The following is a 22,625-nucleotide window of genomic DNA, read 5'->3' on the forward strand; positions in this document are numbered from 1 at the left end:
AATAACATGAGAAGCCTCTATGAGTCGCCCATCGAGTAGCAAAGGAGGTGGGTGCGCTAGAAGGTAGATGGGTATCTTGGAGCATGGCGCAGTGGATGTTGTGGCGGTCTAGATAGGCGAGAATATGTCGCCGCTTGCGGAGGCCCCCCAAACCATGCACATTCCAGGTTAGAAAATTATACCTGAGCGTTCTGGGGTGAGACTCCATTGTGTGTTTGAAAAATACCGATGACGTGAGCAACAGTGTATGCCATAATGTGTCGCAACAGCACCTTGTAGCATGATAAAAGTGCAATACATAAAAAGTGCAAAAAAACCAGACCCTAACCCCTCCCGCCTCCCACAACAGCAATCCCAACCTACTGTGTCAATTGCCACACCCCCTCCCTTCCCATCTCAAACATCCTAGTCCCAACAGGGGACAGTGCAGCAAACTAAACCCCATGTCACACAATAGAACAAATTAGGGTTCACCTGGTGGGCAGCTGCCAGAGGGTGACCAGGTGCTCCTCGCAGTGGCGAGGGTGTCCGGGGGTATCAGTGAATGTCCAACCAGGCGGAGGTTCCAGTGCATACCCCAGGTCTCTGCAATGCTGGTCAATGAGCAGAGGTTAGTGTGTCCACCAAGGCGCAAGGGCGATAGGTCCTCCAGAGGCGCATCCCAGACGAGGATCTCCGAGTAGAGTCATGCGTCACACAATGTCGCCCTCAGGATGACGTGGCCTGGTAATAGAGGAGATGCAGGCATCCGCTCAGTGGGGTGTGTTAAGAGCTGTAGAGCCAGGGCCAGTGTGGACCAAGTAGAGAATAGAAAGAAAAAAAAATTGGGGGGGAAAGTTCGATGAGGATATTGCGCAGCTAAACTCGAAGGTAATTTCCCAGTGCTTGCGTAGTGAGTGATCAAATCCAACATCCGGCCATGGTAATGCAGGTGCGTCTCAGAGTCAGCAAAGAGTCATAGCAGTACAAGTAGGGATAGTTGTGACCACAGTATGGGAGATTATTCTATGTCAGAAGCGCCTCTGTTTCCATCGTCCTGGCGTCCTGGAGACGAAAGACCTTCTGGTTGTTTGGGCATGGTCTTGATAAAGTCCTGGGCGTGTTGAGGTTTGGTAAAGAAGTGTTGCCTACCCTGGGAGGTTATTTTCAGACGGGCCGGGAATAGCATAGCATAGCGTATGGGATGTTAAGTTGTTGAAGCTTGTTTTTGACTTGGAGGAACTTCCTCCTCTGCTCCTGCATGGCTATGGTAAAGTCTGGATATATAGCCGTAGCTGATGCAGTATGTGCCAGGATGGGGAGGATTAATGCCAGATTTCTCCCCTGGATTGCAAGAGCCTCACTTAGGTGCGGCCATCTTGCTTGGCGCCCTCTAGCGCCCCCTCAAACAGACCAACCTTATAACAAAAGGCCCTATATTTTTTCTCTCATCCTTTTTACACCGAACTGCAGTGTGATACATCCTTCCAGGTGAGTGAACCACATAGCAAATTGTGAGATGTAATCTCTGGTGGATAACAAGCTTCACTATACAATCATGGAAGGTCTTGTTCAAAGCCTGAGGCACATCCCTCTGAACATGTAATGACTCAATGCTGCTAAAGCTTACCTGCAACTGGTTTTCTGACAGCAGCTGCATGGACGCTAAAACATATTCAGGAAAGAAAAAACATTCTAACCCTAACTCCTGCTGCAGCATACTCTAGCCAAATATGTTTTTACACACACTACCTCATTACACAATCTACAGTGTCACGAATTATGATGATTACGCATCAATGAAACCCAACATTACTGGGTCATCTGTGTTAAAAATTACCTCATTTTTGTAGTGGTCCCCAAGTTTTTGCATGCCTGGATTTGCTGGCTTTTGTACTCTTTGCACTTTACCATTGCTAAAAAGTAGTGACATGCCTGTGCTACCCCTCTAACCCCTGCTGTAAATTGGCACTCCATATTTGGCATATTTAACCTTCCTATACGTTCTTTGTACATGGTGCCTTATGTGCAATGAAACTTTACCTGCCATATGAGGGCTGCTATGTCTGCACACTCTTCCCACATGTTTCTGCCAGGAGCACCAGTGTGCTCTAGATAGCTACAGTAGGTAAATGTTGGGGATAAGGATGGCAATGCTTGCATTGGGAATTTTTAAGTTGCCATAATGCCCAATTAAATATTAATATCGCAAATTGATATATACGATAGAAAGAAGGAATGATTAGTCTGAAGATTTGATGGTTGAGTTATTTTATTCTTGTTTTTTTCTGTACCAGAGGATCATAGCCAACATCTGGTTTTCCCCTACGTGGTGCGCATGCCTTGGGCTTTTTCAAGGCTGCAAGATATTGTAACACCTTTAGATGTAGCAAAACAAAAAAGGTCCAGCAGACAACAAACATAATTTTTATCATGGAGGTGATAAATCATGATCTTTATGTGGGTACATGCCGTGGTGTGGTCCCAATTGGACTGATTGGAACAGTCAAGGCAGAGCAAACAGTGAAACACTGCAAACGTGAAATGTTGGTCTGAATCAGAAAGTTTGGGCATGCTATGAAGGCAAGCTAGTGTTGGTAAAAGAGGAAGGAAGATATATATACAGATGGAACACATACGCACACATTAGAGTAAATAACTCTATGGAGGTGTCAGGCCCCTGTGGTCAGTTGTAGCCAATAAAGTCTTATTAAAAGTAGCATAAATTTACCCTTCAGTTAGAAAAAAATAATCAAACAATAATGATGTCCAGTCTGGGCGTTTTTGTAAATCTATGGAGATGTAAAAAGAGGCTGTCAAATAAATAGACTAAAATAGGCCACTTCTGGGAGGCGAGTGGTCTTTAAATGGACAATGATACAGGATATCTGAGGTGAAGTGGTTTAATAATAGGTGTCCCGTAAATGTGGCCTGGGATTTGCCTTAGCTTGTTCTACATCCAGCATGGCGGATGCAGGTTCCCCAATCCACCTATATAATGCATTAGTACAGTGAATTTCAGTTTGACCCCTTGTTTATCATATCTCTACCATCAGGACGACTTAATATAGCACACTTCCTTACAACTTCTTTAAATCAGCTGATCCATTTCCAGCATGGCCACTTTACAACTTATCTATCAGTTTGACCAGTATCGTTTTAACCTCTGGGGACTAGCCCCGACTAGCCTACTAACCGTCTCTTTTCTATCAGGGTAGCTTTATGACAGATTTTCTAACAACATAAGTAACAAAATATTTCCCTCATAAGATTTCGACCATGGTCTTATTGTTTGTTGTAATTGTAATTTAAATTTATAAAGCGCATTATCACCCAGAGGTCTCTAAGCGCTGTAGAGGGCACAACTGGACTCGATGGATTGGGTAGGCTGGCTTAAATTGGGCCCCAAACCTCCCCAAGCTTCTGAGAAAAGCACGGTCTTCAGCTTTTTCCTAAAGAGCAGGAGGTTCACTTCCTTGCTTAAGTTAACCGGGAGGCTGTTCCACACCAGGGGAATCAATGTGGAAAAGGGTCTCCCGTCAATGGAGGACAGCTTAAAGCGGGGGCAGACTAGTAGACAGGCCTCTGCTGACCTAAGCATTCTACTGGGGACATAGTTGGATAGGCGGTCCTTGATGTTACTTGGAGCTAGGCCGTACAAGGATTTATTTGTAATGCAGAGGCCTTTGAACTTGATTCTCTGCCTGACCAGGAGCCAGTGTAGATCGCGCAGTTGGGGTGTAGCGTGTACTCGTCTTGGTTTCTTGAAGATTAATCTAGCCGCGTCATTCATGGCAACCTGCAATCTGGTTAACAGTTGTTGTGGAAGACCAGAGTACAAAGAGTTGCCGTAATCTAGACGCGACAGTATCATTGCTGAGACTGCCCGTCTAAGTGTGGCGAAGGAGAGGAGCGAAGATAGTTTACGCAGCTGTCTCAGCAGTCCAACGCAAGTTCCCACGACTGCCGACACTTGTTGTATCATGGACAGTTTGGCATCAATTTTTATGCCAAGACTTTTCATGGCCATGGCAGGTTTCGGAGAAAGCCCAAGTTCTTTTCGCCAGAAGAGCTCATTCAAGGACTGGAGAGAGTGGTAACCGCCAGCACCTCGGTTTTATCAGGGTTAATCTTTAAAGAGTTGACTCCGGAATCCGGGGATCACGGTTCGATCCCCGGCACCGGCGGCAGATTAGCCCAGCACCATGTGACTCTGGGCAATAGCTTGCTTAATCTTCCCGATGGCCCCCAGCGCCTAGAGACCCTTACGGGTGATTGTGCGCTTTACAAATGTGTATTATTATTATTATTCTTACAGTGAATTTTAGGATGTTTTGCATTCTTAGATGGGCCATTAATGAACTGTTAATCTGGATGATAAGTTGGGTGTCGTCGGCATAGTTCTAAATCCGACACTCCATCTGATTCAGTGCGGAGATCAAGGGCTGTAAATAAACATTAAGAAACTGACTGTCTCAGTCAGGACCAAAGCACGACATGTACCCACATGAAGAGCATGATTTATCACCTCCATGCTGTGTATATTTTCACCCAACTCCTTATTGTTTTGCTGTATCCAAAGGTGTAACGATATCTTGTAGCGTTGAAAAATCCCCAGGCATGCCTGCCAGGAGGAGGAAGGTGGAGGGGGGGGGGCAAAATGTGTGGGCTGTAATCCTCTGGTACAGAAAAAAACAAGAATAAATGAACTAAACCATCAAGTCATAAGACTAATAGTAATTTCTTTCTATTGTATATATTGATTTGTGATATTAATATTCACTTTAATTTGGCATCACAGTTAAAAATTCTTAAGGCAAGCATTCCCATTTCTATCCTCAACCTTTACATTCAAACTGTAAGGAGGGAACCATAACTCCTCGGGTTTGCAATTGCACACTAAAGTTGACAATACTTAATTAGTAAGCAGTCGCTGAACTACTGAATCCTGAGGCCCTATATGCACATGGGCACGTTGCAGTGTGTAAATGAACTGCAATGACACATGGCAGTGAATAATGTGTTTGCCATGTAAGAAAAGCCTAGTTTATATATTCATTAATCACCCCTAAAGTGCACCTTGTAAGTCCGCATATCAGGGGACTAATATATCAAAATAGAGCACACTAAATATTGGGGTCAATGTTTCCTCACGGTGAAATAAAACCCAAAGCTATTTGATTAGGTAGACCAGGTAAAACTTTTTAGGCTGAAAAGTAACTTTGTAAAAATGTACATGAGCCAGAACAGGCTTGAACTTTGTTCTGCCACTCATCACACATCCAGAACTATAATATATATATTTGCTAAGAATGTTAACAGACCTGGCTCAGAGGACAAAGGCTTGCCTCTGTGCCCATGAAAGACCTGTCACATCTCCGGTGCTAAGTACGTCTTTGGCAGGGAAAATTAACAACTTTTGGCTCAGAGAACAAGGGCATGCCTCTGGGCCTAGTAAAGGCCAATGAATGCTAACTGTTAACCACTTAGTAGGGATTAGGCATCTGGGAGTGCATAGGAACAGTTGGCAAAACAAAGGGCAGCTTTGTTATTACCTCTTTTGACTTGGAGATGCCAATGAGGGCTTCTTCTTTTAATCCACAGGACCCTTCTAGACAGGCTCCAGCCATACGATGGAAAGACTGTACTGACCCTGTCAAGCAAGGGAGTTGGTAGGAAGCTCAAGGTAGGCCTGCCTGGTTGCAGCTGGGTAACCACCATCTTCAAACAGAAGGCCATGGGCATGAGGAAGTGCTGCAAGGCAAAGAAGAAGTACTGTAAAAGGAGTAAGAGGACTGCAAGAAACCTTTTAGGATTGGATGGTGTTCTCCAATCACTGGCTAATACACAGGATCAATATGGCACCTCCACCTTCTGAGAACATTCCTGACCTGGGAAGACTACTTCTGAAAAAAGGCAATGCTGAAAGCCGAATCCTGTCTCCTAACTCCTGCTGTGAGCTTCTTCAGGACTCAAGTAATAAAAGACCCCTGAAACCTGCTCGCAACCATGGACTGGAAGTGCTCTCCAAGGGTCAAGTGGTTGACCTCCATTACATCGTGATCAGACTGAAATTGTGCCACGGTCCTGGTCCAAAGCAAACTGTTGTTTTCTATAGTATTTGGCCTTTTATTAGGTGTGTAGGAAAGTATGATCTGCTTCTATGGTTACATCCACTTTTTGCCTGGTATTAAGCAATTTTTGACCAGTCTGACTGGGATCCTGCGAATCAGGACCCGAGTCTATCAGCTTTCTCCCTAAATTGTAGTGTCCAGTACTTAGATACATCCCAGTTTGGATACTGGGGTACCCTTATAAGTCCCTAGTATATGATACTAAGATACCCGGGGCATAGGTACCCCAGAGGTCTCCCATGGGCTGTAGCATGTATTATGCCACCCATGAGCGACCATTTAAAATGGAACTACAGGCCTGCCATTGCAGCCTGTGTAAGCTGGTGCTAGCACCACTTTCTAAAGATATAGGTTTCCTATATCTAGGGTCACTGCACTTAAAACCTGCAAGTCACCCCTATAGCAGGTCTTTGCAATCCTGAAGGCAGGGTGTTTGGTTCTAAGTGAGAGGGTGCCCCTGCATGAGCAGGACACCCCTACAACCTACGGAGTCCATTCTCCCAGGTTGTCATTGAAGCAGCCATATACTATATAGAGGGGCACCATGTAATTATGCAATAACCATCCCGAAAACGGCTGCAACAAATCCTATCATGTTTGGTATCAAACATGTTGGAATCATACCCCCACACCGTAAACGGTGTAACACTATAAACTGGTTGGGAGGTATGATCCCAAACACTGGAAGAGCCCTCCGTTAGGCTTGCCATGTCCCCGGTACCAGTCCTCAAGACCCGGACAGCACAAAATGGTTGCTGCTGACCAGAGACATGATTCTGCCCTCCTGCTGCTGAGCCAAGCTTGAGCAGGGGAAGGCAGAACAAAAGGCATCCTGTCGGAGGGAGGTGTGACCACCTCCCAGACAGGATTTAGTGTATTGGGGCAAGGTGGGTGCGCTTGCCAGCGCCACTGAGTCTGCATGAGGGGTACATTTGGTGTCCCCATGCATAGTCCAGTTCAAACCAGTTCTGGGAGCCATTGGTTCCCGCTCTGGCACAAAACTGGATAAAAGACATGGGAGTAACCTCCCCTCTGTCCAGGCCCTCCCCTGGGAGGGTCTCCTAAATCATTCCAACCCTTTCCCTAGGGTATTTAAGGACTTACCTGGGTGTAGGTCCCTAGATTCGTCATGGGATAAGATTCAGATCAGACACCACTTCTTCTTCTACCACCGGGGCTTCTGGACTTTGCTGAACTTCGTTTGAGCTGGACGTTGTCCCCCTTCCAGTCTGCTGCATCGCCTGTGCACCATACAGGAACCTTCCATGGCCTGTGGGCCTCAAAGACACCTGAAGAATTCTCCCTTGAATTGAAGGAGTCACTTCCCTGCATCCGCAGGCACCGCAACTAAGTCAACCAGTCTGCTGATCCTGAGCTCCTCCGGACTCCAACGGCTCTGAAGCACAGGTGGTAGTTTTCCACAACTCCAGAGGCCTGCCCTGCTCTCTCCTCAAGTTTGAGGCCAGTATCTCTTGTGGGGGTTGCAATAACAGAACCCCTGTGTACCGCGTCAACTTGCAATTAGAAAGGCTTGTTGACTTCCTCCAAAAAGATCTTCAGGCACCAAGTAGCCCCAACCTCGAGCATCTCCTGTGACCAGAATTTTGGCCCACACCACATTGTGTGCATCGTGGCCTGCATCTTTTGGTGAGCTGCATGAGGTCCTCTGGCGACTCTAGTACCTCCGGCCATTGGGTCCATTTGAGGGTCACCTTGCTTCTCTTGGGCTCCCCTGATTGCTCAGGGCCTGTGCTGACTCCCCGGAGGGCATTCATCTTCCAAGTCTCCTGGTCACCCCTGAGTGACATAGACTCTATCCCTCTGCTTGCAGGCACCGCTCATCTAGAATCTACTTTCAGATTCCCCCAGACACTTTCTCCTTCTTAAGCAACGTCACTTTCCTGAAGTCCTCTATTGGGTTCGACTGCGGTTTCTGACACCACTTGACACGTATGCACCCAACTTCCCTGGTGTAGGTAAAGTGGGTACTAGGGCATTCATGGGTGGGGTGGCTCTCCAACCTTCTGTCTTCCACGGGGTTTCTTCAGTGTCCACTGGGAAGGGTCCTTAATCTTTAAAAATCCAACTATGACTTACACGTAGAGTTGCATGGAGCAAGCGGTTGTGTTCCCACATTGCACTCGCTGTGCATGGGGTCCCTATCTACTCACCTATAGTGGTTCCTTGGGTCCACAGTCCTCTTGACCTTGTCTTGATCAGAGTTGTGGTTCTTATACCACTTTCTTAGTGTATGGTTTGCCCCCCCGCCCCCCGAAGTCCAATGTGTATTATGTTCTATTTAGTGTGTTTCTTTGCAAAAGTATTGTGTGCATTGTGCATATCTCCGGGAAGGAGATATATCCATGTGTTAGAGAGTATTATATAATAAATAAATAAAAAAATATAAATACCTTGTGTGGTTCTTTTTCACTTAATCTATACTATAGGATTGCATTCTGGTAAAACAAGCTGCTTTACACTCCTTCTGGACTAAGCCTGAAGGCTGCTGTCCACAGCTACCACTTAGAGAGCTTTCTAAGGTTGTCTAAGACCTCTTAAATCACCATAAGGGTTGTCTGGGCTGGGTGCCCACTTACACAAGTGAACATCATATACCAGGCCAGCTTCTCACAAGGTGTTTTTTGCCTTAAATTAAAAAAACATCCTTAGCTCTTGATCTCGACCTAATTTGATCATCTTGGTGTCTTTTGCTTACCATTTTTTTCTACTTTGTTTTGTGAATTTTAGTGTGTTCTTTTCTTCACTTTGAAATGGTTGGTACTACTAGAACTTGCAACACACTTCTGTATGGATTGCTTGCTGCTCGTAGCATAGCTTCCATGAGTTGAGCTGAGATTCTCTCAGAACTGTGTTCTGACCCAACCAAAGTGGGTTTATTGAGTTGGTAAGGCTGGCCCCTCTTTGAAATTTTTAACCCCATTTCTGACACCTGGCACATAAGAAGTATATTAGAACTTTCAATTACAGCTCATGAATACAGCAAACAAACTGACCAATCAAGTCCGCAAAGTAAAATGATTTTAAAAAATACAAATAATTTATCACACAAAGAAACAAATGCACGATTACCATTTTATTTCAGTGTCACTCTAGCTGCTCAGGCAATTCTATTTCATTCAAACTTTCACAAGTGGTGGTTGGGAGTTAAGTTTAGTTTAAGGTAGTAATTCAACTGTGGAATTTGCTCTCTTGAGTTTTGTGTTGTGCCCTGTAGTACCATCTTTTGAAACTAAACTCTCTCCTAATATCAGTGTTTCTTCTAGGAACGCACACGTTTAAAGATTATACATATTTATGTCCTACTAGTGAAAATAATTGTGGCCCAATGAATTGTTATGGGGAACAAGTGAAGTAATGAACTCACACTGACACAATTATTACTACTGCACAAATGTCAAATTCTATTTTATTTTGACAGTGCAGACCTGAGAAAACGCTGCTTAATTCCTCACGTATTCCATTCTAGTATGCCTTTACAGAAGAAAACAACTGATGGCAGACCCACAGTATCTAGTTACTGTGAACCAATCTTACTGCACAGATTTAATTACTTAGGATGCTTGTTTCCAGTCCAGGGAGGACCTGGCCTGGCAGTTCAGGCTGGACTGTTCCCATTGGCTGCAGGGTCCAGACTGATTTGCATATGGCTGGGTCCAAACTGGAATGGCATGGTGAGCGCAAAAAAACGATGGATTTAGGCCCATATCTCTGTACTGGGGTGAATGTATGACATTGTTCTGTATTCTGTCCATCAATTGTTCTTTTTGCATTTGTCACCCTGGGTGGGAGGGGTATGCTCAGACGTGAGTCCCGTACTCTCCATGCCACTGGAGTCAAGCTATCCTGGCTGATAGAGGTTGAAAGCCTGAAAGCGGTCCTAGGATGCTTGTTTTCAGTTCAGAGAGGACCTGGCCTGGCATTTCGGTTTGGACTGTTCCCATTGGGCGCAGGGTCAAGACTGATTTGCATATGGCTGGGTCCAAACTGGAATGGCATGGTGAGCAAAAAAATGATGGATTTAGGACCAGATCTCTGTACTGGGGTGAATGTATGACATTGTTCTGCATTCTGTCCATCAATTGTTCTTTTTGCATTTATCATCATAGATAGGCGCAAATGATGTGGACAGGTCCTATGTTACCAATAGTGATGCTTCCTCTTCACCTGCTGACGGGAGACAGCGTTTACAATGCAGTCATTACATCGCAGTTCCTTTACAACACGGTCGTTACAATGACCGCGTTGTTAGAATGTGAATGCCTTTACAACGCAAGTCATTGTATCGACTTGCTGTAGAGGCTCTCTAACCTAAGGAATAGTATAATTTACTATTCCAACACCTTCCCTACTGTTGCGCAGGCTGGAGTTGGAATAGTAAATTATACTATTCCTAAGTGCAGCGCGCCCCCTACAGCAAGTCGATCTAATGACTTGCGTTGTAAAGGTATTGCGTTCTAACAACGCGGTCCTTGTAACGACCACTTTGTAAAGGAACGCAATGTAATAGCATGCGATGTAACATGCTATACTCCCTGCTGACATCTATTCATCTCTTCTTCCTGCTTTCTTTTCAACACTTCCTGCTTTCTTTTCTGCACTTCCTCCCTTTCACCCCTTCTTCTACTTCTCTTTTCTATTTTCTCTTCATCATTGCTTCCCTCTCACACTTCCTCTGCCCATTCTTTTTTCTCCTCCAGCTCTCCCGCTGTATCTTTCCCCCACTCTCTTCTTCTCTCGCTCTCCTACAATTATCCCTCTTTTTCTCCCTGTTCCCCTTCTTTCTCAGTCATTTTTATAAATTGATATCCTTTTGTCACTACCACCATCTCTTTCTCTCTCTTACTCTTTCTGTCTCTCTACCTCTTAGACTACGTATACTTTTCTCTGATTCCTGCTTGTCTCTTTGTGTATTATGTTTTCTAAACTCCTTTATCTCTTCCTCCCTTCCACTCTCCCTGTTTTAATGTCATTCCTGCTCACTCACTCACTTTCCCTCTTCCATTTTCTGTCCCCCTTTTTCTCTGTTTCCAGGGTTCTTATTGTCTTCCTCTCTAGCCCCCTTCACTCTCTTTCTTCTTTCTCTATCTCTTTCTCTATCATCTCAGCTCCCTCTCTGTGTTTCTCTTCCAATTTCCCTCTATCTGTAGCTCTTCCTCTCCGTCTATGGCTTTTTTCTCTTTCCTCTCTGGATGCCTTCTTTTTTAGGTCTCATCTGATCCAGTGCATGCGCTGGTCTGGCCGAGACATTTAGTAGCTGCTTTTAAAAGTGCTACCTTGCCGGCCACCAGCTTGCTATTACGCGCACAAGAGCGCACCACTCGCATCACCACTTTAAAGCGTCATTGCGATCACTTTCGCTTTCACAGCGATCGCGATGACTTTCGCTTTTACGGGCGCGCGTAGTTACTTTTACTGTTGCGCGGCAAATGCTTGTCTACATTTTGAGTTGGGTGTGAGGCGCGGCAGCTTCATTAAGTAATTCCGTATGGGGAGAATGTACGAGGCGGTAATGGAAGGCTGGCATCCCTGATGCATTACCAGGCTGCTACCACTCCCCCAGCCCTAAATGAGCCCCATAAACGTTAGTACTTTGCTTCAAAAAAATCTCCTTAGATATAAAGGTGCTGACAAAGTTATGAATATTATCTTTTTGATCATGAGCTTATTGCAGAAATGTGGATATATTAGTCTCATACAAAGTCTGTTTTATTCCACATGCAATAGCGCAGCAGCATTAAAGTCTTCACTCTCAGTGATCTGGGTTGCTGGAGGCAAAGGGCTGACATGGGGAAGCTGTGCTCAGTAGAGAAAGCCTCTCTGGGCCTGTTCCCAGTGCTTATCTTTGCAGAGTACTGCTGTAGAACCTAGCACATGCTGTGAAGATCCGAGCCAACAGCTGGACCTTCTATGATGAGAGGAATCACCCACTTGAGATGTCTGCTCCACTTCACTACATACATATAAGTTCCCTTGAACTGCGGACAGTTTTTTCTCAGAAGACCTCTTAACGCTGCAGGAACTGGTTTGACGCATTCCACTCGGGGCCCGCATTCCAATCGGATTACTGTTCAAAGCAGCAGAATGTGTTTTGCATATATGCAAGTACTATACATCGTTAGCATGGATATAATTCTGCGTCTGGTTTAGGCAATCAATAGTCCAGAAAGCAATCGTTTAATGGCGTTGTGTGCTTGCATTCCAAGTTCAGTGAAAATGCGGCGCAGGGATTTGAAGAAAATGGTGACAGATATGTGCTCTATGGGCAGCAGTTTGCATGTTGTTTCATGGCCGTTCTTAATGGCATTCTTCCTCATTGTATACCTTTGCATTTTTCCTGGAACCAATAACTGTGGCAATTCATAACTGTTAATGCCCTCACCTGGCCGTGGCCAATAATGCGTTTATGATTCTTAGTTTTTTACTATACACATGCATTCGAGATTCTCCTTAACTTTGCTCGCCTTATGGTGCTGAGGGTTCTGGAACTCACTGTTAAAAACGGATGCAATTGTTAAACCAGTTCCATGATTGAACTGCTCTTCTGTTCTATGTTTTACCTCTAGTGCATTCTGATGGTTAATTGTACAACCTTACAAAAGATGTGATCGTGCACTGCTGGTAGTTAAAACACAAGCTCATATGTTTTCCGTGCTCCAGAAAATCGCTCCCCGCTCGGGAGTGTCTCCAGTCAATGAACAAGTAGCACCGATACGGACGTATAAGTGTCTTCCTGAGCACTGGATTTTGGATGCTGTGGATCACAGCCAAGTTCACTCAAACAAGTTCCCAAATGTGAATGTTGAAAAATGTATTTCTTTTATTGTAGAACATAAATCCATGTAAAGATATCAATAATTCTTGACTCTTTGCTCCATGTACTCAATTTCTGGTACTGTGATATGCATAATCAATAATAATGATGTAAACATCGATTCCCAATCGTATATAAGTGCTTTCACCCCGCAAGTGTTGGTTAACTTGTTCCAGGTAATATGTTGTGTTAAGGATCACTAAAGCACTTCCTTTATCGGCTTTCTGGCAAATAATAGATGGATTGTTGGCTACAGATTTACTGGATAAAGTACAAATGGACACGGACGAAGACATGCTCTTGTGCAGCATAGACGTTAAATCTCTATATACTTCGATTCCTCATCAGTCAGGCATAGAAGCTGTGGGAAAAGCTCTTATAGGGATGAACTATGATGAACAAATGAAAGTGTTTCTCATGGAACTTCCCGTGTTTACATTAATGCACAGTTATTTTAAATGGGAAGAGAATTGGTACCTTCAAAAGAGTGGAATATCGATGGGTAATTGTGCTGCCCCAACCTATGCGAATATCTTTATGCATGAATATGAAAGCCAACATATCCTCAGCTCGGATAAGTGGAAGAGCAATTTACGTCTATATATGCGATATATAGACGACATCTTCATTTTATGGAAAGGCACAGAAGAAAACTTGAGAGCAAACATCATGGACCTCAACTTGATTGATGATCGCATTTAGTTTACTTATACAAAATGATATGATTAACTTTTTGGATGTGTCAATCACCAAAACTTCTACTGGATTTGAAACCAATTTATTTGTTAAAAGAACAGACCGCAATAACACCTTATCTTACCATAGTGTTCACCCGCAAGCTTTGAAACATCACTTGCCGTTCTCGCAACTTTTATGCGTCAAAAGAATTGTCTCAGACCCCGATAAGAGTGATGAGCAATCCCGGAATATGATTCAACGGTTTTGGGATAGAGGATATCCAGAAGAAATCTTATCTCAGTCTTTAGAGAGAGCCAAAACTAAAAATCGAGTAAAGTTGTTGTCTACACAAACTACTAAGAAAGAATCTAGAATCACATGTGTGAGCAAATTTTCCACTGCGAGTGCTCAATATAAGAGAATCATTAGAAAACATTGGCCTCTCTTACAAACAGAATCGGACTTCAATAACATCTTTCAGAATAGCCCTTTGTTTGCATTCGATTTACAAAAGGGGGTGGTGATGAACAGAGTGTCTGAATTGAGCAGACCACTCTTACCCAGTCCAAAGATCAGGGCTTGATCCATCACCGTTATTTATCTCACTGCCCCATCCCAGCTCAGAACCTGGCTATATGCAAATCAGTCTGTCCCTGGCCCAGTGCATCATGGGAACAGGGCAGACTAAACTACCAAGCCAATTCTTTACCGGAAAGGAGACAAGCTACCGGGGACCGGTTTCTGGCATTTCAGCCTCTTCGGCCCGGCTTGCTTGAATCCTGATGGAGCAGTGAGAAAGGGACTCATGTCTGAGTATACCCTGCCACACCTATAGTGGCCAAAATCGATTTACAAAAGGGGGTGGTGATGAACAGAGTGTCTGAATTGAGCAGACCACTCTTACCCAGTCCAAAGATCAGGGCTTGATCCATCACCGTTATTTATCTCACTGCCCCATCCCAGCTCAGAACCTGGCTATATGCAAATCAGTCTGTCCCTGGCCCAGTGCATCATGGGAACAGGGCAGACTAAACTACCAAGCCAATTCTTTACCGGAAAGGAGACAAGCTACCGGGGACCGGTTTCTGGCATTTCAGCCTCTTCGGCCCGGCTTGCTTGAATCCTGATGGAGCAGTGAGAAAGGGACTCATGTCTGAGTATACCCTGCCACACCTATAGTGGCCAAAATCGATTTACAAAAGGGGGTGGTGATGAACAGAGTGTCTGAATTGAGCAGACCACTCTTACCCAGTCCAAAGATCAGGGCTTGATCCATCACCGTTATTTATCTCACTGCCCCATCCCAGCTCAGAACCTGGCTATATGCAAATCAGTCTGTCCCTGGCCCAGTGCATCATGGGAACAGGGCAGACTAAACTACCAAGCCAATTCTTTACCGGAAAGGAGACAAGCTACCGGGGACCGGTTTCTGGCATTTCAGCCTCTTCGGCCCGGCTTGCTTGAATCCTGATGGAGCAGTGAGAAAGGGACTCATGTCTGAGTATACCCTGCCACACCTATAGTGGCCAAAATCGATTTACAAAAGGGGGTGGTGATGAACAGAGTGTCTGAATTGAGCAGACCACTCTTACCCAGTCCAAAGATCAGGGCTTGATCCATCACCGTTATTTATCTCACTGCCCCATCCCAGCTCAGAACCTGGCTATATGCAAATCAGTCTGTCCCTGGCCCAGTGCTTGGTTTGCCCTGTTCCCATCATGCACTGGGACAGGAACAGACTAATTTGCATACAGCCAGGTTCTGAAACTGGGATGGTGCAGTGAGCTAAAAAAACGGTGTTGGATCTAGCCCTGATCTCTTGACTGGGTGAGAGTATTCTGTTTAATTCAGAGACTCTGTCCCTCACCACCCCTTGTTGTAAATATTTTTGTCCACCCTAAGCGTGGAAGGGTATACTCAGATGTGAGTCCCTTGCTCATTGCACCATCAGGATTCAAGCAAGCCGGGCCGAAGAGGCTGAAATGCCAGAAACCGGTCCCCGGTAGCTTGTTTCCTTCCCAGTTTAAGAATTGGCTTTTGTAGTTTGGTTTGCCCTGTTCCCATCATGCACTGGGACAGGAACAGACTAATTTGCATACAGCCAGGTTCTGAAACTGGGATGGTGCAGTGAGCTAAAAAACGGTGTTGGATCTAGCCCTGATCTCTTGACTGGGTGAGAGTATTCTGTTTAATTCAGAGACTCTGTCCCTCACCACCCCTTGTTGTAAATATCTTTGTTTGCATTCAGCAGATCAAAAAACATTGGAGAACTGATCAAACAGTCTAGAGGCGATAAAGCAACTCAAATCTATAAAGGAACTGTTCCTTGTTGGAATTGTAATAATTGTCACAATATACTTCAGGGAAGTTTCATTTCCCACCCTATGAAGGGGCACAAAATTTCATTACGAGTCAATGCTACCTGCGACAGTTCTAACATCATTTATCTTTTGAAATGCCCGTGTGGCATGGCGTATGTTGGCCAAACTGAACGCAAACTTAAAATATGCCTGAATGAGCACAAAAGCATTTATTTGTTTATTTATTTTGGATTTGTAATGCGCATGGCTGTCTCAGCAACGAGGCGTCCCAGCGCCACCAGAAACCAAGAGACAGGAGACCAAGGAGAGCGGGGTAACGAATTAGACGGCCAGTGTAGGGAAAAGCCAGGTCTTTAAGGCTTTGCGAAAGGCCAGATGATTTGTAGTGCTTCTCATAAAGACAGTAAGCGAATTGTAAAGCTTCGCCGCCAGGTAACAGAAGGAGCGACCTCCGCCCCTCGCTTTCCAGACTCGCGGAACACTGGCCAGCGCGAGATCAGCGGAGCGCAGTAGACGCCCCGGCTCATAAGGCGCCAGCAAATGAAGTAACCCTGCTGGGGCCTGATGTGTCAGAAACTTGTGAGAAAAACACAACACCTTAAACTCGATGCGCTTTTCAACGGGTAGCCAGTGGAGTTTAAGGAGCACATGCGCCACCGAGCAGGATCTAGGCAGTGCAACCAAGAGCCAGGCCGCCCGTAAGAACTAAAGCTTCAAAATCCGTTGTTGCAACTCATTTTTTAGAGGCAAATCATCATGTCAGTCAAATCAAAGCATGTGTAATTGAAATCATTGAATGTCGAGATGGGAGAGATAACAAAAAGATGTTACTGATGCGTGAGAATTTTTGGATTTATCATCTTAACACCCTAAAACCCCATGGGATGAACGATAGGACTGAATTTTCGTGTTATTTGTAATTTGACTGTGTTCATTAGAATCAATATTTATGTGTTTATTTTTAATTGCATGGTGCTCCGGTTTAAACCTTTGGTGTGATTATGATCGTTTATCATTACTGTTTTCAGTTTATGTGCTTTATAAGTTTGCCAGAAAATCACCATCAGATATTCTTGTGGTATCCACCTTTACAGAAGATTGCAGTGTGTAGGAACTTTTTTTTGTTTTTTCTGCTTGCCGCTTTTTGATTTCAAACTTTATTGCACGACTATACAAAAGCACATAACAACGTGGCATGTTCGCTTCCACTTATCCGGTTTACACACATTATGTATCAGTATCCCTTTAAGTCCCAGGATACACGTTGCGCTTGCTCTGTGTTAAAACCACACCCACTGACTATACGTCACACGCCACCCAAACCTGCATGGAAGGCAGTGCGACCGCCGGTTGCTTTCCACAGCTGTTGGGAGCTTTCAGAACGTTTTATCGGTAAGCACATCGCGTGGACCGTTATATTTAACAGTCACTTTAGCATTAATAGCATGTTTTGTGCACGGTGTCTCTTTCACATTACATCGTAATATGCATGTTATCGACGCGGTCAATTTCACTATCACGAACGTTTATCTTTTCTTTCTTTAGCACAGACATCGTAAACTCGTGCACATTGTTGTTTTGGATCGCTCTGGCACTCTTTTTATACATTTAAACAACCCAGTATTTTTTTGTTACTTTATCCACATGCATATTCATATTGCCCGAGTCTCTACACACACGATACGTTGGAGGTCCTTTAGACATGGTGATGGCCATTTCCAGTGATTTTCTCCTAGAGTTAAGATCTTTTCATTTGATTTGCATTATAGATATTCCCCTGATGAAGGCCCTGGCGCCGAAATGCATTGGGAATCGATGTTTACATCATTGTTATTGATTATGCATATCACAGTACCAGAAATTGAGTACATGGAGCAAAGAGTCAAGATTTATTGATATCTTTACATGGATTTATGTTCTACAATAAAATTAATATATTTTTCAACATTTACATTTGGGAACTTGTTTGAGTGAACTTGGCTGTGATCCACAGCATCGAAAATCCAGTGCCCAGGAAGACACTTATACGTCTGTATAGGTGCTACTTGTTAATTGTACAACCTTATCAGTGAGGCAGCATGTTATAGATAAATTAATTAACTCATAAACCCTGAGGGAATATTTACGTTTCCCACCCTGCAGCTGCAGAGTCTGAATCCAGAAATTAAACACCCCAACCCATCCCCATAAATGGCATACATTAGGAGCAGACTGGGCATCCTTCTGGACAGAACCGTTGTTTACAGCGCGTAACATAAGTAAAGGCAAGATACAAGATTGTTTAGCCTTACTATAATCAAAGGCCATGTGTGGTATGTTTTTCCTTCCGTTTGACTAGTGTTGTGTTAGTTCCAAACACGGTATTTAAAGATTTGTGGGTTTGGAGCTAACACAATCTCCAATGTGTGCTTGCCTGAGTAGGCTTACTTGTGACTGGTGAGGATCGCCTAAAGTGTATGGCGTGTAGTTTCACTTTCCCAGACCAGACTTCTACCCCAGAATGTACTTGCAAAATGTAAAATCCCAAACTGCGCTAAAAACACATGTTTAACAAGCATTGGCATAGCCAATAGGTCTCGCTTTTGGGACCTTATAAGTGTTTAGCCATGCAACAGTTGATGTTGTTGCACCAAGGATATTGTGCTGCATAACTAAATACTTATAAGGTCCCAAAAGAGAGACCTATTGGCTATGCCAAGGCTTGTTCTTTCCTCTCTCCACAAACCTACCACCAATCTCTCACTTCTGTGTCCTTTATATACACATTTACATCCCTTCCTCCAGGTGTTAAGAATGGATGTTTAACGCATACTTCTTTCCTTTTGGTGGTCCCCTGAATATGAAACCAACAATATCGATGGGACATAATATCACGGATAGAATATCGAAAAATAAAATATCAACTGGAATGGAAGTCTAGATTTTCTATATCTAACTCTACATATATGAGCCATTGTGGAATATATATAGAGATATATTTATCTCTTCAAGGTAAGTCGATGTGGAGTAAGGAATAGCAGATCTACACTTCCCTATATGCACATACCTTTCAATATTTTGTTTCTCAATATTCAATCTGCGATATTAATATGCCACAATATTGTCGGTGTCGATATTCAGTCGTACAGTCATTCCTTCAGTCTACTCTTCATACTGGACATGCAGTTGCAGAGCCTGGATAATACTTTCTGCAGTAGAGTGAGAGACACACCAATATTGTATTAAGGTTTTTCATCCCTAACACTTTATTGGCTTACCATTTCAAATGCCCGTTCACTTATGCTCCCCAGCGAACGTTGGTATCCATTGTGACGTGACCCAGAAGCAGTGAGGTTTTCATGGGAGGCTTTAACATACACTGTTCGTCATCACCAGCACTGGATGTGTGCATGCTCAGTTTGTAAACAGCTTTTTACATGACGTTAATGAAACATATGGACTTACGTTGTAAAGAATGCAGCATAACAAGATAAAGGCGGCTGCAGCTAGCTGCTAGGTGGCTCCATGTAATGCGTGACACCTTCAACCGATCCTGTTTGTTTAGCCAACGGCACTTTTCATGCTAGGATTTGTTTTTCCGTATTTGTGATGTTAACAGCTTAACCAAAACTCCACAATGCAGCCAGCTGCTACCTAAAATGCAGTAAGGGCTGGCTAAAAGTGTCACTCATGACATGGGGGAGGCACCGTGGCTGCAGTGCAAGTGCTAGAAGACGCTGCCTATCGTGCCACGGTGTAGCAGTATGTACACACCTGTGGTGTAACAATCAAGAAGTGTGCTCTTTCTCTCACTGAGTAGTGAAATAACTTCAGTACTACACTGTGTGCTGGTCCACGTCTCATCCTACCAGGGACAACAGGTGGTACCACTCTCAATTTTTCAACTATTTGAAGAGTCCACCCTCAGATTTGAATTATGAATTGTGTTGCTTGGTAACCATATTCGTTAGTAAACTGTGATTTAAAATTTACCATTTGGCCATCAAGTTTTTTTTAACTTTTCTTTTTTTATCAAAGACAAGGTAGCATAGGTAAAAACAATGTACAATAATGTATGCCAATGACTCATCCACAGGTGTAGCTTCCCCCAAATGCAAAAGCAAGTGTCAAATTACAAAAAACACACAGTCAATCAAAATGGGACCAGCCAACCCTGACTTGTGCCTTCGTCTAGGCAACAGCGGTTCACAGATCTCGTCATTCCATATTTGTGTGGCCATCTATTTTTTAAATGTTCTCAGAGGAAGAACCCCCTAAGTTGGTTGGGCACGCAAGCTAAGTCTAACTTATCACCATCTGTTACAACCCACCACTGTAAAAAGTCACCAGCCGCATTGGCAGTAGGTGGAGGGTTGGATGTACACTTTACAGAAAAATGTTCTATACCTTGACACGGTAAAAGGAGATTTGGCAAATGTCTGGGCCATGCAGCATGTGCAGTTTTAGATTTCAGTCATTCTTTTGGATTTATAGCAGGAATCAGGGAAACTGGAATTATGCAGCAATGGCGGCAAAATGATATTACAGAATACATTGATATGGCATAGTAAAGCAAATTATGCTGGTATTATGTGATCAAAAACAAATTGCCCAACGCTTTATAGTGTTATTTATCTATTTTGATACATTAAGAGAATTCATACAAAGTATCATATCCATATCATATATATATGATCATACAAAACTATACATATCCATCAGATCCTATTCACAATGTTATTCAAGAGCAATTGATTATTCGGAATTTGCAGACTTTCCTTATTATCTCCTAGTCTAATATAGTTAATTTGAAATGTATACCGTGTGGCACTTAGCAGAACACAACTTTAAACCTACAGATTTCTTGTAACAAAAATGTATGCCTCTTTTATTTTGTGCAGCCAGAGACATTTTAAAACTCATCTTTAATTCTTAATATAAACTGTGTATGTGTGATAGGGGATCCAGCAGTTTTTCCCCCCAAACAAATTAGCCCTGCAGAACAGTATTGTGCTCTACATATTTATTGTCTAATGATAATTGAATGCACTAAAGGATTCAGCATACCAGACTTTTAAAAGAGATGCAACATGTTTGGGATATTGTCTGTGTGCTCTCTTCAAAAAGCAGCTGCTTTGAGAAAGGCTATTTGCAATGACTGCTGCTTTGACAAAAGCGTCTGTAACATGAACATGGATTTGCTTCAAAGGTGAAACAAAACATTTTCAATGCAAAAGAGAATCATTCTTTCGCTCCTGTTTGAATTAGATTTAACTATGTAAGGATTTTGTTTTCTGCTGCAAGCTGTATTCGCCTGTTGAAATGGTCCATAATCTGACTATAATGGGCACCACTTGAGAGCCCACATAAAGCAATCAACAGCCGAAAAGTGATCTGTTAGCTTTTGCAAAGTGTCAGGTACAGTGTTGCAACCCATGTGCAGCATTTATATAAAGTTTCATTCCTCTGAATTAGAAACAATATATTTTTTTTAAATCTGGAAATTATGCAGCGGGGAGTGGAGTATATGGCACATTTAAATTCAGATATAAAAAGCTGTATCCGTGGAATCATGTAATTCCTGTGGCTATGGTAATAATGGGCTGTTTTTAGGTCTCGCCTAGGTAGCACATGCACTGTCTCTTTGAGATATGCTGTATTCAGGATATGGGCACTAAGCTCCGCCCATTCCCTGCGCATCTTTTTAATGGACTCCTGTCACTAGGCTTTTGGAAATGGTGGCTGTTGCTTGGTGAATAGGCTTAGTATTTCCCTCCTTTTCTCTTCTTGTAACCTTCTATGAGGACACCCCCTGATACATGTGTTGTTACTCGGGATCTGTTATTTGCTGTTTTTTAGCACTATTTTCTTTTTGAAGCACACTGGCATGACGTGTTGGAGCTTCAATAATGGCGACCACGCAGCTATCTTATAGCATGGCTCGCCCAAATCTTTTTTTTGTTATTATAAAAAAAAATGTTATGGAGCGCAGCTTACTTGATATTCATGGCGGCCACGTGCCTTCCTTTTTTTTATTCTCTTATCTCACATGCTGCGTTTAAACTTCAATAATGGTGGCCGCAGGTCTTCCTTATAGCGTGTCTTACCAAAATCCTTTCTTTTTAAGTTATTATGTTTTATACAATGTAGCACTCCAAGCATTTTAATTTTTTGATGGTATGGCTCTGATTTTGACGGCGCCTGTTCTGTCCTCAGTCTCCCAACACTGTTCCGCTTTGCAGCTTACCCCCTCCCCAATCAAATGATCCATGTCTGCCACAAGCCTCCTGTTGCTGTCTGTATGCTTATTTTTTATTGCGCCTCTTATACTGCCAGCCTGGTTTCTCGTAAGCAAATAGTATAAGTACAAAGTGTGTGTTTACGCAAAGCTTGTATGTTTTCCAAACACAAACTAAAAGGCATTGTAATTTACAATGCCAATAGCTAAAACTCTTGCAAATGCGAGACCTGTTGCATTGCAAATGCACCTGGTGTGATGTCGCAGGACTGCAAACTGCAGGTGCTACCATAAGTCCCCAATTTAGGACTCAAGAATAACATGTCCAATTGTGGTGCTTACCACACCAAAATTGACAGTAAACACTGGGCCTTTGTCCCCATTTAAACTCCAGCAGGTTTGATCTGCTAAAATTAAACAGAGGGTGTGGGTGTGAATTTTATTGCATCCTGTAATTACAGCAA

The 22,625-nt window shown here is 43.5% G+C and overlaps 1 protein-coding gene across 1 annotated transcript in view; it reads left to right on the forward strand.

Moving 5' to 3' along the window:
• Positions 1-22,625, forward strand: part of RNF128 (ring finger protein 128) — a 657,937-nt gene that overhangs the window by 320,945 nt on the left and 314,367 nt on the right. The gene's annotated exons all lie outside the window — the stretch shown is intronic.

Source organism: Lissotriton vulgaris, chromosome 4_1, assembly GCF_964263255.1.
Source record: "Lissotriton vulgaris chromosome 4_1, aLisVul1.2, whole genome shotgun sequence".
In the NCBI taxonomy this organism is placed as follows: domain Eukaryota; kingdom Metazoa; phylum Chordata; class Amphibia; order Caudata; family Salamandridae; genus Lissotriton; species Lissotriton vulgaris.